Consider the following 14,069-nt stretch of genomic DNA (forward strand, 5'->3'; position numbering starts at 1 on the left):
AATTGTTCTTAACAAGGTCTTGGAAGAATTGTGCTGGGATTTCAATGGGGATTGCATTGAATCTGTAGATTGTTTTTGTTGATCCTACCTATCCAAGAGCATGGGAGATCTCTCCATTTTCTGGTGTCTTCTTTAATTTTATACTTTAAAGACTCAAAGTTGTTACAATACAGGTATTTCTCTTGTTTGGTTAGTGTTATCCCAAGGTATTTTATGTTGTTTGTGGCAATTTTAAAGGGTGATGTTACTCTGATTTCTTTCTTAGCCCTTTTATCATCTGTATATAGAAGAGCTAATAATTTTCTTGAGTTGATCTTGTATCCTGCCATTTTGGTAGAGTTTTTGGGTCACTTATGTAAATTGTCATATCATCTGCAAATAGTGAAAGTTTGACTTCTTCCTTTCCAATTTGTATCCACTTGATCTCCTTTGGTTGTCTTATTGTTCTGGCTAGAACTTCAAGTACAATATTGAAGATGTATGTAAAGAGTGGGCAGCCTTTTCTTGTTCCTGATTTTAGAGGAATTGCTTTGAGTTTCTCTCCATTTACTTTGATATTGGCTGTTGGCTTGCTGTATATAGTTTTTATTATGTTTAGGCAGGTTCCTCTTATCCCTGGTCTCTTCAAGACCTTTATCATGAATGGGTGTTGGATTTTGTCAAAGGCTTTTTCAGCATCTAGTGAGATGATAATGTGATTTTTGTTTCTCAACTTGTTCATATGGTGGATTCAATTGATGGATTTTCATATGTTGAACCATCCCAGTATCCCTGGGATGAAATCTACTTGATCATGGTGGATGAGTTCTCTGATGTGTTCTTGGATCTGATTTGCCAGTATTTTATTGAGTATTTTTGCATCAATGTTTATGAGGGATATTGGTCTGAAGTTCTCTTTCTTAGTTGTGTCTTTGTGTGGCTTGGGTATCAAGGTTATTGAAGCCTGGTAAACAGAGTTTGGCAAAGACCCTTCTGCTTCTATTGCATGGAATACTTTGAGAAGAATTGATATAAGCTGATCTTTGAATTTCTGATAGAATTCTGCACTGAGGCCATCTGGACCTGGACTTTTTTTGGTTGGGAAACTTGTGATGACTGTTTCTATAGGCCTATTTAAATTGTTTATCTGATCTTGATTTAATTTTGGCAGGTGATATCTATCGAGAAAGTTGTCCATTTCCTTTAAATTTTCAAATTATGTGGAGTACAGGTTTTCAAAGTATGACCTGATGGTTCTCTGTATTTCCTCAGTGTCCGTTGTTATGTCCACCTTTTCATTTCTGATTTTGTTAAATTTGCATGTTCATCTGCTGTTTGGTGAGTTTGGATAAAGTTTTGTCTATCTTGTTGATTTTCTCAAAGAACCAACTCTTCATTACATTGATTCTTTGTATCGTTTTCCTTGTTTCTACTTTCTTGAGTTCAGCCCTCAATTTGATTATTTCCTGGCACCTACTCTTCAGGGGTGAGTTTGCTTCTTTTCATTCTAGAGCTTTCAGTTGTGCTGTTAATTCTCTAATGTGACTATTCTACATTTTCTTCATGTAGGCACTTAGTGCTATGAACTTTCCTCTTAACACTGCTTTCAATGTGTCCCATAAGTTTGGGCATGTTGTGTCTTCATTTTCATTGAATTCTAGGAAGTCCTCAATTTCTCTTCTTATTGTATTTCTTCTTTGACCCAGGAGTGGTGCAATTGTGGATTATTCAATTTCCATGAGTTTGTAGGGTTTCTGCAATTTGTGTTGTTGTTGAACTCTAACTTTAAAGCATGGTGAGCTGATAAGATACATTTTTTATATCTTTTGAAGTTTGCTATGTTGTCGGGTATGTATTCTATTTTTGAGAAGATTCCATGTGGTGCTGAGAAGAAGGTATATTCTTTTGTGTTTGGATGAAATGTTCTGTAGATGTCAGTCAAACACAATTGTGTCATAACTTCTATTAGTTCCTTTGTTTCTTTGTTAAGTTTCTGTCTGGTGTTCCTGTCTAGTGGTGAGAGTGGGGTGTTGAGGTCTCCCACTCTAAGTGTGTGAAGTTTTATGTGTGGTTTGAGTTTTAGTAATGTTTCTTTTATGAATGTGCATGCCTTTGTGTTTGGGGCATAGATGTTCAGAATTAAGACTTCATCTTGGTGGATTTCTCCTGTGATGAGTATGAAATGACCTCCTTCATCTCTTTTGATTGATTTCAGTTTAAAGTCTAGTTTGTTAGATATTAGGATTGCTACCCCTGCTTGTTTCTTGGGTACATTTGATTGAAAAATCTTTTACCAACCCTTAACTCTGAGGTAACATCTGTCTTTGAAGCTGAGGCGTGTTTCTTGTATGCAGCAGAAGGGTAGATTCTGTCTTTGAATCCATCCTGTTAGCCTGTGCCTTTTTATGGGTGAGTTAAGACCATTAATATTGAGGGATATTTGATTGCTCATTCTTGTTTGTTTTGGAATGCTTGTTGTTGGTGGAATTGTATGTGGATTTCCACCCCTTTTTTCTTTTGGCTGTTGGTAAAGTGGGATTATCTATTTCTTATGTTTTTCTGGCTGTAGTTAACTTCCTTGGATTTGAGTTTTCCTTCTCGAACTTTCTGTAGGGCTGGGTTAGTGGATATGTATTGTTTAAATCTGGTTTTGTCATGGAATATCTTGTTTTATCCATCTATATTGATCGAAAGCTTTGCTGGGTATAGTAGTCTGGGCTGGTCTCTTAGTGTTGATACAATATTTATCCAGGACCTTCTGGCTTTCAGAGTTTCCATGGAGAAGTCAGGTGTAATTCTAATAGGTTTAGCTTTATATGTTATTTGACCTTTTTCCTTAGCTGTTCTATGTATTCTTTCTTTATTCTGTATGCTTGTGGTCTTGATCATTATGTGGCAAGGGGACTTTTTTGTGGTCCACTTTATTTGTTGTTCTGTAAGCTTTTTGTACCTTCATTGGCATGTCTTTCTTTAGATTGGGAAAGTTTTCTTCTATGATTTTGTTGAATATGTTTTCCGTTCCTTTGAGGTGGTTTTCTTCACCTTCTTCTATACCTATTAATCTCAGGTTTGGTCTTTTCATGGTGTCCCATATTTCCTGGATATTTTGTGTTAGAGATTTGTTGGACTTAAGATTTTCTTTGGTCGATGAATCTGTTTCTCCTAGTGTGTCTTCAACACCTGAGATTATCTCTTGTGTTTTGTTTGTTATGCTTGCATCTGTAGTACCTGACCATTTCCCCAGTTTTTCTATTTCCAGCATCCCTTCAGACTGTGTTTTTTTTATTGTCTCCATGTCAGCTTTCAACCCTTGTACTGTTTGAATTGTTTCTTGTAAATTTTGCTTCATGTTTTCCTCCCTTTCTTGCATTTGTTGGATTTTTGGTTTGCTTTTTTCTTCCATTATTTAAGGGATTTTATCATATCCTGTGAGGGCCTTCATTTTCATGAAGGTGTTTTTAAGGTCATTCCCTTCTGCTTCATCTGCATTGGGGTATTCAGGTCTTGCTGGTGTAGAATCTCTAGACTCTGATGGTGTCATATTTGTTTTTTTCTATTGCTGAGTGTGTTCTTATATTGCCTCTTTCCCATCACTTCTTCCAGTGGGTGTAGAAAGAGCCTCTTCCTCTCCTGGTGGGTAGGTGATCAGGGTTCCCTTTTGGTGGGTGCAATAAAATCCAATATTTTCTGTCCTCTGCCCTCTGCCCTGAGTGTGGGCAGAAGTGGACCAGCTCTCTCTGCAGGCTCCTGGTCGCTTGGTTGTCAGTCCGAGGGCAAGTTGATCTGGCTGCAGTCCCCAGGCCAGGAGATCCGAGAGAGGATGAGCAGGAGGAAATCAGGTCTAAGATGGGGATCCAGAGCTCACCTCTGCCCTCTAACAAGCACTTATAAATAGATAATGAGTTAAGTGATACAAATATACATATATATACATATATATATATATTAAATGAACTAAACCATATTTCAGTACAATGTCTGAAATGTGTGATTTAGTTTTTATTCTCTGAAGATATAAAATTTAAAATTCACACATTACAAAAGGAAAAAGAACAAATAGTTAATTGTTTGGGAATTCATTCCAATAAACTAGAAGATTTAGTACAAGAAAGAAGAAGAAGAAAAAACATAAGAATAAGTAATGAGGAAAATGACTAAATAAATGAACTTTTAAACTTACAATAAAACTGTTTCAATATCAAATTTGATTATTATGAATCAACAATATACAAGAATTTCAAGGTGTTTTATTTTTATTTTATTTTTGAGATTGTAACATAATTACATCATTTCCCCTTCCCCTTTCTCCCTCCAAACGCTCCCATACATCCCTCCTTGTTTTCTTTAAATTCAGGGTTCCTTTTTTCATTAATTGCTGTTAATATATATATATATGTTAAATTGTTTTTCATTAATTGTTGTTTAATTCATACATACACACACACACATATATCCTAACTATGACCTGCTCAGTCTGGATAATGTTTATTTTATGTATGTTTTCAGAGCTTATTGTTTGGTATTAGAAACCCAGTTGGTCTCAAGATGTAACAAATTTTTAAGAGATCATGTATATTGCAGGGCTGTGGTGGCACATGTCTTTAATCCCAGCATTCAGGAAACAAAGACAGTTGGATCTTTGTGAAATTGACGCCATCCTGGTGTACTGAGAGAGTTCCAGAACAGGCTCCAAAGCTACAGAGAAACCTTGTCTATAAAACCGAGAGAGAGAGAGAGAGAGAGAGAGAGAGAGACAGAGACAGAGACAGAGACAGAGACAGAGACAGAGATCATATATCTCTTTTTCACACATATGAAGGTCTGGAAGTCAATACTGGTTCATTGGATAAGGAGAAAACATGAGAGCCGCCTGTGTCTGTTGAAACAGCTGGGTCAGAGATGAGTGTATGGTCCCAGAAGCACCACATTACATCACCTCGGGTTGTATCAAATTTATCCTTACTAAGCACCACAAACATCTTGTGGCAGATTACTTTAGCCACATTCTGACACAGAACCATGTGAAATCTGAGTAAAATGTTTGGTTCAATCTAGAATTTCACTAACCAGTTTATTCACACAGAAAAGAGATGGGAATATGGTCAAGAAAATGCAAACTGTTTGGGTTTTTATTCATCATGCTATTTCTCCCTCAAAACAGCAAAACTGTATAATACAATACTTTTGCTTCTACAATAGAAGATTCTTCTCACACACTTTCCCCTCTTGGGTGTCTGTTCTCCCGCCCCCCTCTCCCGTTCTTTCCTTTCCACTCATTGAAAAATAAAACTGATTTTACAAAAATAAATACAGCAAAAGAACTGACAGTCCGTTAACATGAAGGAAGGTAGACAATCAGTGCTGTTTCGAAGACACAACTGTAAAATTACGTCTGGTTGTAAGCAGGATAGAATTCTGCTATGAATCAAATTGGTCAATTTAGCTCATTTTTCTCTGAAGCATTATTAAAAGAACAAGTCACTCCTGGGAATAAAGCCACAAAAAAACCAACCCTAAGTGTTGGCATAATAAATTTTCTCAAATAATGTTAAAATCTCTGGCAGGATTTTGTTTTGGGGTTTTGCATGTGTGGACAGGTCTGAGAGCTAAGTGCTAAACAGTGATCTTCAGCCACAACAAACCTTAATAAACTTTCCAGATATTCAAGTAACAAGCGAATCCAATAAACATTTGTCTTATATACACAAAATGCATTGCTATAAATGTCTATTTGTTTATCTTCTAAAATAAGAAAAGTACACTTTATATTTCATTCATGTTTTATCATTTCCAACATTTCTATTTCATCATGTCAATTGAAGACTTTCCATCTGACATATTTCTTCTGCTTAAATAACTTTTTTACATAATTGTAATCAATATGCAATGTGGGTGCTACAGACAGGATGTAGGCAGACATACACATGGAGACCTATAACACCTAAGGACTCTGAAAAATGACCCCATGCGAACTTGCATAAATGTGGAAGTCAGTCACTATGGGAAGGATGATTTTTCACTGTTTTAATCCTGGTAACTGCTGGGTTGAAGCAAAAACTCTTTATTGCCAATCACACTTCTTCCCTTGTACTTTTCTATTCATGCTTTTTTTTTCTTATTTCCGTGTATTTTTTGGCATCTCCTTTCTCAGAAGGAGATACACATAACAGGTGATGAGCAGATTTTAAAGCATTACTAATAATCAAAAGAATGTCTAAATGGCAATTCTACCTGGTGAAAGTATGTATTTAAGTGTATACATGTGCTCTAAGATTTCAAAAGAAAAAGAAAACATTTAACAAATGTTGGCATCGATGAGAGGAAAGGGAAGCACTCACTTTCGATCATAACATAATACAACCATCATAGAAACCAGTGAGTTTGTGTGTGTGTGTGAGAGAGAGAGAGACAGACAGACAGACAGACAGACAGACCAGGTTGGGTGGGAGACGAGCCAGACCAACCCAAGTCTTTCTCAAATACTCTGATTAAAGGATGTATAGAACTTGAGTTCTGTGTCCTTGCCCAGGGTTGGACTTGGCAAGGCCAGTTTATAGCTGGAGCCAGCACCTCAGAGTCCTCCTCAAACATTACAGGCTACTGTGATTGCTGTTTCACCTTCCAGAACTTGATAGTACAGCTCTACTGCTGAAGACACCATGTATGGGAAGCACAAGACATGAGAAATCGAGCTGGTCCTGACCTGAAAGCCTCATCTCTAGTGGGTGATTTCACAGTGCTGGAATTCTGTAAACGGGGGAGGGGGAGGGCAAGGAGGGGGAGGAGAAGGGGGGAGGGGGAGGGGAGGGGCAGGAGAGGGACAGGGAGGGGGAGGAGGAGGAGGAGGAAGAAGAAGAAAAGGACATTCTTGACCAGCTGTGCACTCTAAGAGCAACAATAACAACTGGAATGACAAAATATGCCCACTGGCGCAGATATTATGGAAGTAACCAACCACTTTCTGCGCGAGTTTAAGGTTCATGGTCACAAGACAGAACATGGGCCTGGTGCTATTAGCTGGGCCAATAACCTGTGGCTGGCTAGGTCAAAGGCCCTCGGGGGCAACCTAACACTATGGTGCTGTGGACGCGACAATAAACTGCCCTCCAAGTTCTCATCTTTACGCTCACAAACGATCAGTGCATCTCTCAGCCCTCATCAGAGAAGCTCAGCTCCTGCAGCAGACGGCAGTGAACAGAAGAGAATCAAAGCCGTTCTTTGTGTAGGGAATAAGAGACCGTGAAGTTAAGCATGGAATGTGCAGATCACATCCACTCCCCTAGCCGGAAAGTTCGGGAATCATTGCAGAAGGAGGAAGCCTTACAGGTCAGAGGAGCCAGGAGTGGCAGACATTTTCAAGAAAACAGTATTTGCTGAGGCTTGACGGCAGAGTCCTTGCACATGGTCGCTGTGATTCCATTCGCAAGGCCTGCAGCAGATCACGCCACCCAAGATCCGAGTCTGGGTGGGGAGAGGGTTCATGAAGTCCTACCGCTAGCTAAGAAGCTCTTGGCAACTGAAGGCTGCTGGGCGTGGTGTAGTGAGGGGGTCCGTTTTCTCCAGGACTCAGGCCCCTGAGAGGCTACCGGTGCGCACAGAGGCAGCACCAAGTGGACTTAGTGGGTGTGGTGGTTGGAAGGAAAAATGCCCCCTCCCGTAGGCTCATAGGAAGTAGCACTATTAGGAGGTGTGGCCTTGTTGGGGTAGGTGTGACTTTGTTACAGGAAGTGTGTCACGAGGGGGTGGGTTTTGAGGTCTCAGAAGCTCAAGCCAGTTCCCTTCCTGCTGCCTGCCCATCTGGACACGGGACTCTCACTCAGCTCCTTCTCCAGCACCCTGTCTGCCTGCAGGCCTTCGAGCTTTCTGCCATAACAATAGTGACTAAACCTCTGAAACTGTAAGCCAGACCCAACTAAATGTTTTCCTTTATAACAGTTGTGGTGATCGTTGTGCCTCTTCATAGCAATAGAAACCCTAACTAAGACATTGGGTTTAAAAAAACAAAAAACAAAACAACAACAACAACAAAAAAAACAGAGGATGAATGTGATCAAAACACATTATATCCACATATAAAAAAACAAAAAAATTTTAAAGAAAATGTTTTACATCTACTAGTAAGTTTAGACCAGCTAACAAAACAAAATATAACTCTAATCTGTGAGTTCAGAAAATAAATGAACTTAGAAAGGTGTTTGTTAAGACAAGACAAAAGATAAAGTTTAAATAAATAACAGGAATAATAATTATTATTTTAGATGAGGAAAATAAAGGCCTCCAAACGCAAAATGAGTCCATGGGATAAGAAGCAAGATGACTCCTGAAAAGATGAGAAGTTCAATAGTGATAACTAAATATAGATTATATGAAATTTGGGACAAAGAATTCAAAATAGTAATTATTAACACACTGAGAGAAATTTGAGAGAAATCAAAGAACACGAAAATATAATACTAAATGAATTCCAAGAGACCACAATCACATGGATAAAAATTTGCAAGCTGATACATATTATGAAAATACAATTCAATAGGGATATAGAAATTGTGAAAAAGACCCAGACAAGCTGAAATAGTGGAAAGTCTGACTCATAGACCATGTGAGGAGAACAGAGCATCAATCAGGCCCTAGAGAAAGGGAGAAAGGGAGTAGATGAAAAGAAACTATGTTTTTAAAGTACTATGGGACATGCGAGGTCTGGGGAACACTATGAAAACACCAAACCTACAAATTTTATACATATGGAAGAAAAACTGATGCTGAAGGTGTAAAACACATTTTCAGTAAGATTATAACAGAAATTTCCTAAGTCCAAGGAAAGAAATGTCCGGTTAGGTTCAGGAGTCCCCAAATAGACAGAGTCATAATAAATTTTACATTAAGATGGAAAGTTTCCTGCATCGTGTAGGTAAATTACTAAATAAACACCAAAGGAACACAGTAAATGCGACAAGAGAACGGACCAGGTTACAGTAAAGGCAGGCCGAGCTATACTAAAGGATCTGCAACTGACTGACCCACAGGAACTTTAAAGGGGTAGCAGCAAGGGAAGGGTGCGTTCTCAGTTGAAAGACTGTGACTGTCTTTCAGAACCAAATGGAAAAGGAAATTTTCCATGATGAGAGGAGGCTAAAGGAATTCATGACTACTAAGCCAGCATTTCAGAGGGTCAGGACAAAATCTTTCAGGCTCTAGAGAAACATAAACACATCCAGGAGGATACATGGAGGAATGAACTCTAGACATTTGAGATTTGCCCAGCAGTTATGGTAAAAAAAAAAAAAAAAACTTGACAAATTCCACTTGCCTATAGAGCTAGAGACCAATTTACAGTTCCTAGACAGAAATTAGGGTAATAAATAAGCTACATGGTCTAAAACAAGACTGCCTAGCTTAAGCTCTGATTTTCTTTCTTTAATTTAATTTAAATTAGAAACAATCTTATTTTACGTCTCAATCCCAGTTCCCTCTCCCTCCCATCCTCCCATGCCCCCCACTGACCCCTCCATCCCATCCTGTTTCTGCTCCCCAGGAGGGTGAGGCCTCCCATGGGGGATCATCAAAGTCTGTCACATCATTTGGGGTGGGGCCTAGGCCCTCTGCACTTGTGTCTAGGCTGACAGAATATCCCTCTATAGAGGGTGGGCTCCCTAAGTTCGTTCATACACTAGGAATAAATACTGATCCGCTACCAGAGGCCCCATAGACTGCACAGGCCTCCTAACTGACACTCACGTTCAGGGGGCCTGAATTAGTCCTATGCTGGTTTCCCAGCTGTCAGTCTGGACACACACACACACACACACACACACACACACACACACACACACACACTCAAAATTAAGAAAGAGAAAAGCATAGCAAACTTTGTTGATTTTTTTTTAAGGCTAAGACATATATATGTGCCAAATGTTTTTTGTCTACATCTGCCAGTTTACTGGCTTTGGGGAAAAACACTAAAAGTAAGAAATGTGCCTGTCCACTAATGAAAAGAAAAGCATGAAAGCAAAATCACGTCATTTCCTCACACACCGGATGTGCACGCGAGTATCCAAAAACAGGGCTAGGAGTCATTTCTTAAAGTTAGGATGAGGGAAACTCTGTGTCGGCTAAGCATCAACCATCTCCAGCAGGTGTTGCCACCCTTGACCCCACAATTCAGACGTGGGAAAGGGAAGCTGAAGCGCAGCCATGGATGCTCAGCCACGAGGAACTGCGAAGTCCACCCCGAGTCAACCTCCCCATTTGGTTTTTGCCGGCTGCCATAAGCAGTGAATTTGATGATGTTTTCGCATCTACTGATATTTGTTGTTTCACTTGGAAGCCTTAGGCAAGACTGCTCTGCCCAGGACTCTGTGGGAAACTGAGGCAAGCTGCCTTGAGGGGTCTCCCTAGTTAATTTCTGCTGAATGTTTTCTTGTTTGTTCCTTTGGTCAGTTGGTTTGGTTTTTCGAGACAGGGTTTCTCTGTGGCTTTGGAGGCTGTCCTGGGACTCGCTCTTGTAGACCAGGCTGGTCTCGAACTCACAGAGATCCTCCTGCCTCTGCCTCCTGAGTGCTGGGATTAAAGGCGTGCGCCACGACCGGCCAGCTGCTGGGTGTTTACAGAGCACAAATTGATGGTGTTTTGTTATCCATAATCTATCTATCACCTGTCTGATCATTTTTTATCATCTACGTCTACCATCTATCTATCATCTATGTACTTACTATTTATTTTCTCCTTGGCTTGTCATGTATTTAATATTCTCATTCAAAACTTAAAGTTTGGCTGTTGTAGATCATCCTTTGCACCTTAGAGAAGATCATAACCCAGCAAGCACAATCTACACATTTTTAAAATAAATAACGGCTTTGGTTCAATTAAAACTTTAAGCAAGCTGGGCAGTGGTGGCGCACGCCTTTAATCCCAGCACTCGGGAGGCAGAGGCAGGCGGATCTCTGTGAGTTCGAGGCCGGGCTGGACCGATAGCCTCCAAAACAATACGGAGAAACCTTGTCTCGTAAAAACCAAAAAAAAAAACAAAAAAACTTTAAGCAATACTTGCTTAATGTATTCACTTTAAAAGTATAACACACACACACATATATGCACACATGCATGCACATGTGCACACCCATGCACATATAATATGAAAAATAACCTGTGTCATAAAATCTCAGCTCAAAAGCTTCCAAGGCTTTAAGCAAGGAGCCATTCATTCCTCGATGACCCTGGACTGAGAAAAGCACCTCCTTGTAATCAAGAACTCCCAGCACCTATGATAGACTTTGACACTAAAAAGTTGCATCTTTGCAAACTCCTCCACTCCGGGCAGAACCCTGAAAGGGATAGTTTTATCTGAAGAATTTTAAAATGTTCCTCTCCTTTCTCTCTCTCTCCCTACCCGGCCCCCGCCCTGCGGTTCTGGGGATCCGATCCTGTTGCATGCAAGGCAGGCACATTCCCACTGACCTTTAGCAGGGTCTTTAAGACCCCCCCAGCAATCTGCGTCTCTTTTACACCAGAGAACAGGGATGAGACAGAGCGCAGAGGAGTGGGCTTGGCTGAGAGAAAGATCAAAAGCCGCTCATGTGGCTTACATCCTCAGTGATTTATTTCTTCAGCTGGAAGAGTCACTACGTGCTTAGACATGAGGACTGTGCAAATGACCTCATAACGGTAAAATGATTTTCTTCTCTCCCCTTACTCTTCTTCTTAGATGTCTACACATGCTCACCTCCCTATGCCCATGTGATGTATGTGTCTTGACCTCTCCATGCCCATCTGACATATGTCCGTTTTTTGAACCCAGTTGTAACAATTCACCTGTGCATTGTTTTACCCCTTGCTTCTCCGCTGAGCAAATCTTGCAGATCACATTCCAAAGCCATGCATATAGATCATGTGTGTTTGTTGTAAGGACGCAAAGCCTAGCAGTGGGTAGATCTACGTGGTGACTCAAACCACTCCCTCACCAATGAACACGTGTGTTTATGAAAAGCTCAGCAGCCTTTCACTACTCTGGACAAGACTGATCTACCGCCTAACACACACCTCTTTGGACTGATGAGCCCAATAGAAGTTGAAGAATGCTTGACTTTTAGCAACTCTGCTTTTCTTATACACTCTGTTAAAGGGGCTACACATACACACAAACCAACAAACAAACCCCTTTAACCTGTGAGCTTTGGACAACTGGATTCTTCCTGCTTTGTTTTATCAGTAAGCAATCTTCACTTTTGTTTCTTTTTAACACAAACCTTATCACTATCCTTTAGGAGACATGGATGGTTCCTAAACTCCTATAAGACTATTTACTGTCATTTGTGCTCTGTTTTTTAGTAACACTGCACCAACACCTTTAATACAGTACACAACACATCTGCCTCCCAAGTGCTGGGCAGATTGTGAAAAAAAATAAAAAGCACAGCCTAACGAAAGCTCACTCTGCAATAACTTGGCTTGGTTTATAAAGCAAACAAGTATTTAATCATGGTCTTCCTGGGACCATCGCAATGAATGCTTTCCTTAATTGTAAACAGGACTCTCCCAAAAGCGAACTAAGACGTGGAGGCACTGGAATTTTAAATGGTGCTTGGCCAAGGAGCCAGCGCCAGCATGACTAGGAAAGCAGCCGTGTGCATCCTTCTTGGATCAGTTCACTCATACATCTGCAGCATAAGCAGCCCACGCGCCACGTGGGTCAAAAATGCAACAGCAGTCACATCCCCACGCAGAAACACACTGCGCAGCTTACTCTTACTGCATAAGAGACTGCAAGGCGTGCACAGCCAGCCAAAATGTAATTTGCTGTAAATATGGAACTTCAGCGGTCCCAGACCTTATCAGCTGGTGTTTATAAAAGAGATCACGTTACTATAACAGCTTACGTGTCACTGGCCCCATTTCCTCTTGCACATAACATGTCCAAAGTATTATCCCATGACTACATATATATATATATATATATATATATATATATATAATTCTATAAGGAGTTACCTTTCCAAAGATGGCATCCTGATACATCTTCTCTTCCCCCGGGATCACATGGAGACTCCCTCTCTTGACTACATTTCCCAGAATCCTCCTCGACTCCTAGTCCCACCTATCTTGTTTCCCTATTGGCCAACAGTGCTTTATTTATAATCAGACAAACATATACACAGAAAGACTTCCCCTTTCAGAGGTTCATATCCATGCATGCCATACACTTGCACTTACACGCAAAGATTAAAAGATATTTCTTGGTTGTGTTTATTCCATTATGTAATCCAGACCACAGTAGCATTTTTATCCTAAACTCTGTCGGCAGTTGAATCTTTTGGCCTGGCAAATCCTTGCTGTCGGCACCACAATGTGATGGAACACTGCTGTGTGATGTCAGGTATTGTTTTCTGAAAAAAAAAAACAAAAGTTCTGTCTTCATATTGGACCAATGCTTTCATGTGTTCTGGAGAAATGTTGGTCTGCAGTTGACAGCTCATTTGGTTTGGTTTTATTCCTTTCCTGGATTATTCTGACAGCCTGACTGGAGTGTTCCTTCTGTTTATTGACTATTATTAGTCCAAATAACTCAAAAGCTGAGTGCTCTCTCTCTCTCTCTCTCTCTCTCTCTCTCTCTCTCTCTCTGTCTCTCTCTCTCTCTCTCTCTCTCTCTCTCTCTCTCTCTCTCTCTCTGTCTCTCTCTCTCTCTCTCTCTCTCTCTCTCTCTCTCTCTCTCTCTCTCTCTCTCTCTCTCTCTCTCTCTCTCTCTCTCTCTCTCTCTCTCTCTCTCTCTCTCTCTCTCTCTCTCTCTCTCTCTCTCTCTCTCTCTCTCTCTCTCTCTCTCTCTCTCTCTCTCTCTCTCTCTCTCTCTCTCTCTCTCTCTCTCTCTCTCTCTCTCTCTCTCTCTCTCTCTCTCTCTGTCTCTCTCTCTCTCTCTCTCTCTCTCTCTCTCTCTCTCTCTCTCTCTCTCTCTCTCTCTCTCTCTCTCTCTCTCTCTCTCTCTCTCTCTCTCTCTCTCTCTCTCTCTCTCTCTCTCTCTCTCTCTCTCTCTCTCTCTCTCTCTCTCTCTCTCTCTCTCTCTCTCTCTCTCTCTCTCTCTCTCTCTCTCTTTCTCCTCTCTC

At 40.5% G+C, this 14,069-nt stretch overlaps 1 long non-coding RNA gene across 1 annotated transcript in view; it reads right to left on the minus strand.

Annotated features, from left to right (window-relative positions):
• LOC110342406 overlaps positions 1–13,037 on the minus strand; it is a 35,422-nt gene extending 22,385 nt beyond the window's left edge. The window contains exon 1 of the long non-coding RNA XR_002384464.2: positions 12,964–13,037. This is a non-coding gene — a long non-coding RNA (uncharacterized LOC110342406). The remainder of the gene's footprint in view (positions 1–12,963) is intronic.
• Between the last annotated feature and the right edge of the window lie 1,032 nt (positions 13,038–14,069).

This window comes from Mesocricetus auratus, unplaced genomic scaffold, assembly GCF_017639785.1.
Source record: "Mesocricetus auratus isolate SY011 unplaced genomic scaffold, BCM_Maur_2.0 Super-Scaffold_100011, whole genome shotgun sequence".
Lineage (NCBI taxonomy): Eukaryota > Metazoa > Chordata > Mammalia > Rodentia > Cricetidae > Mesocricetus > Mesocricetus auratus.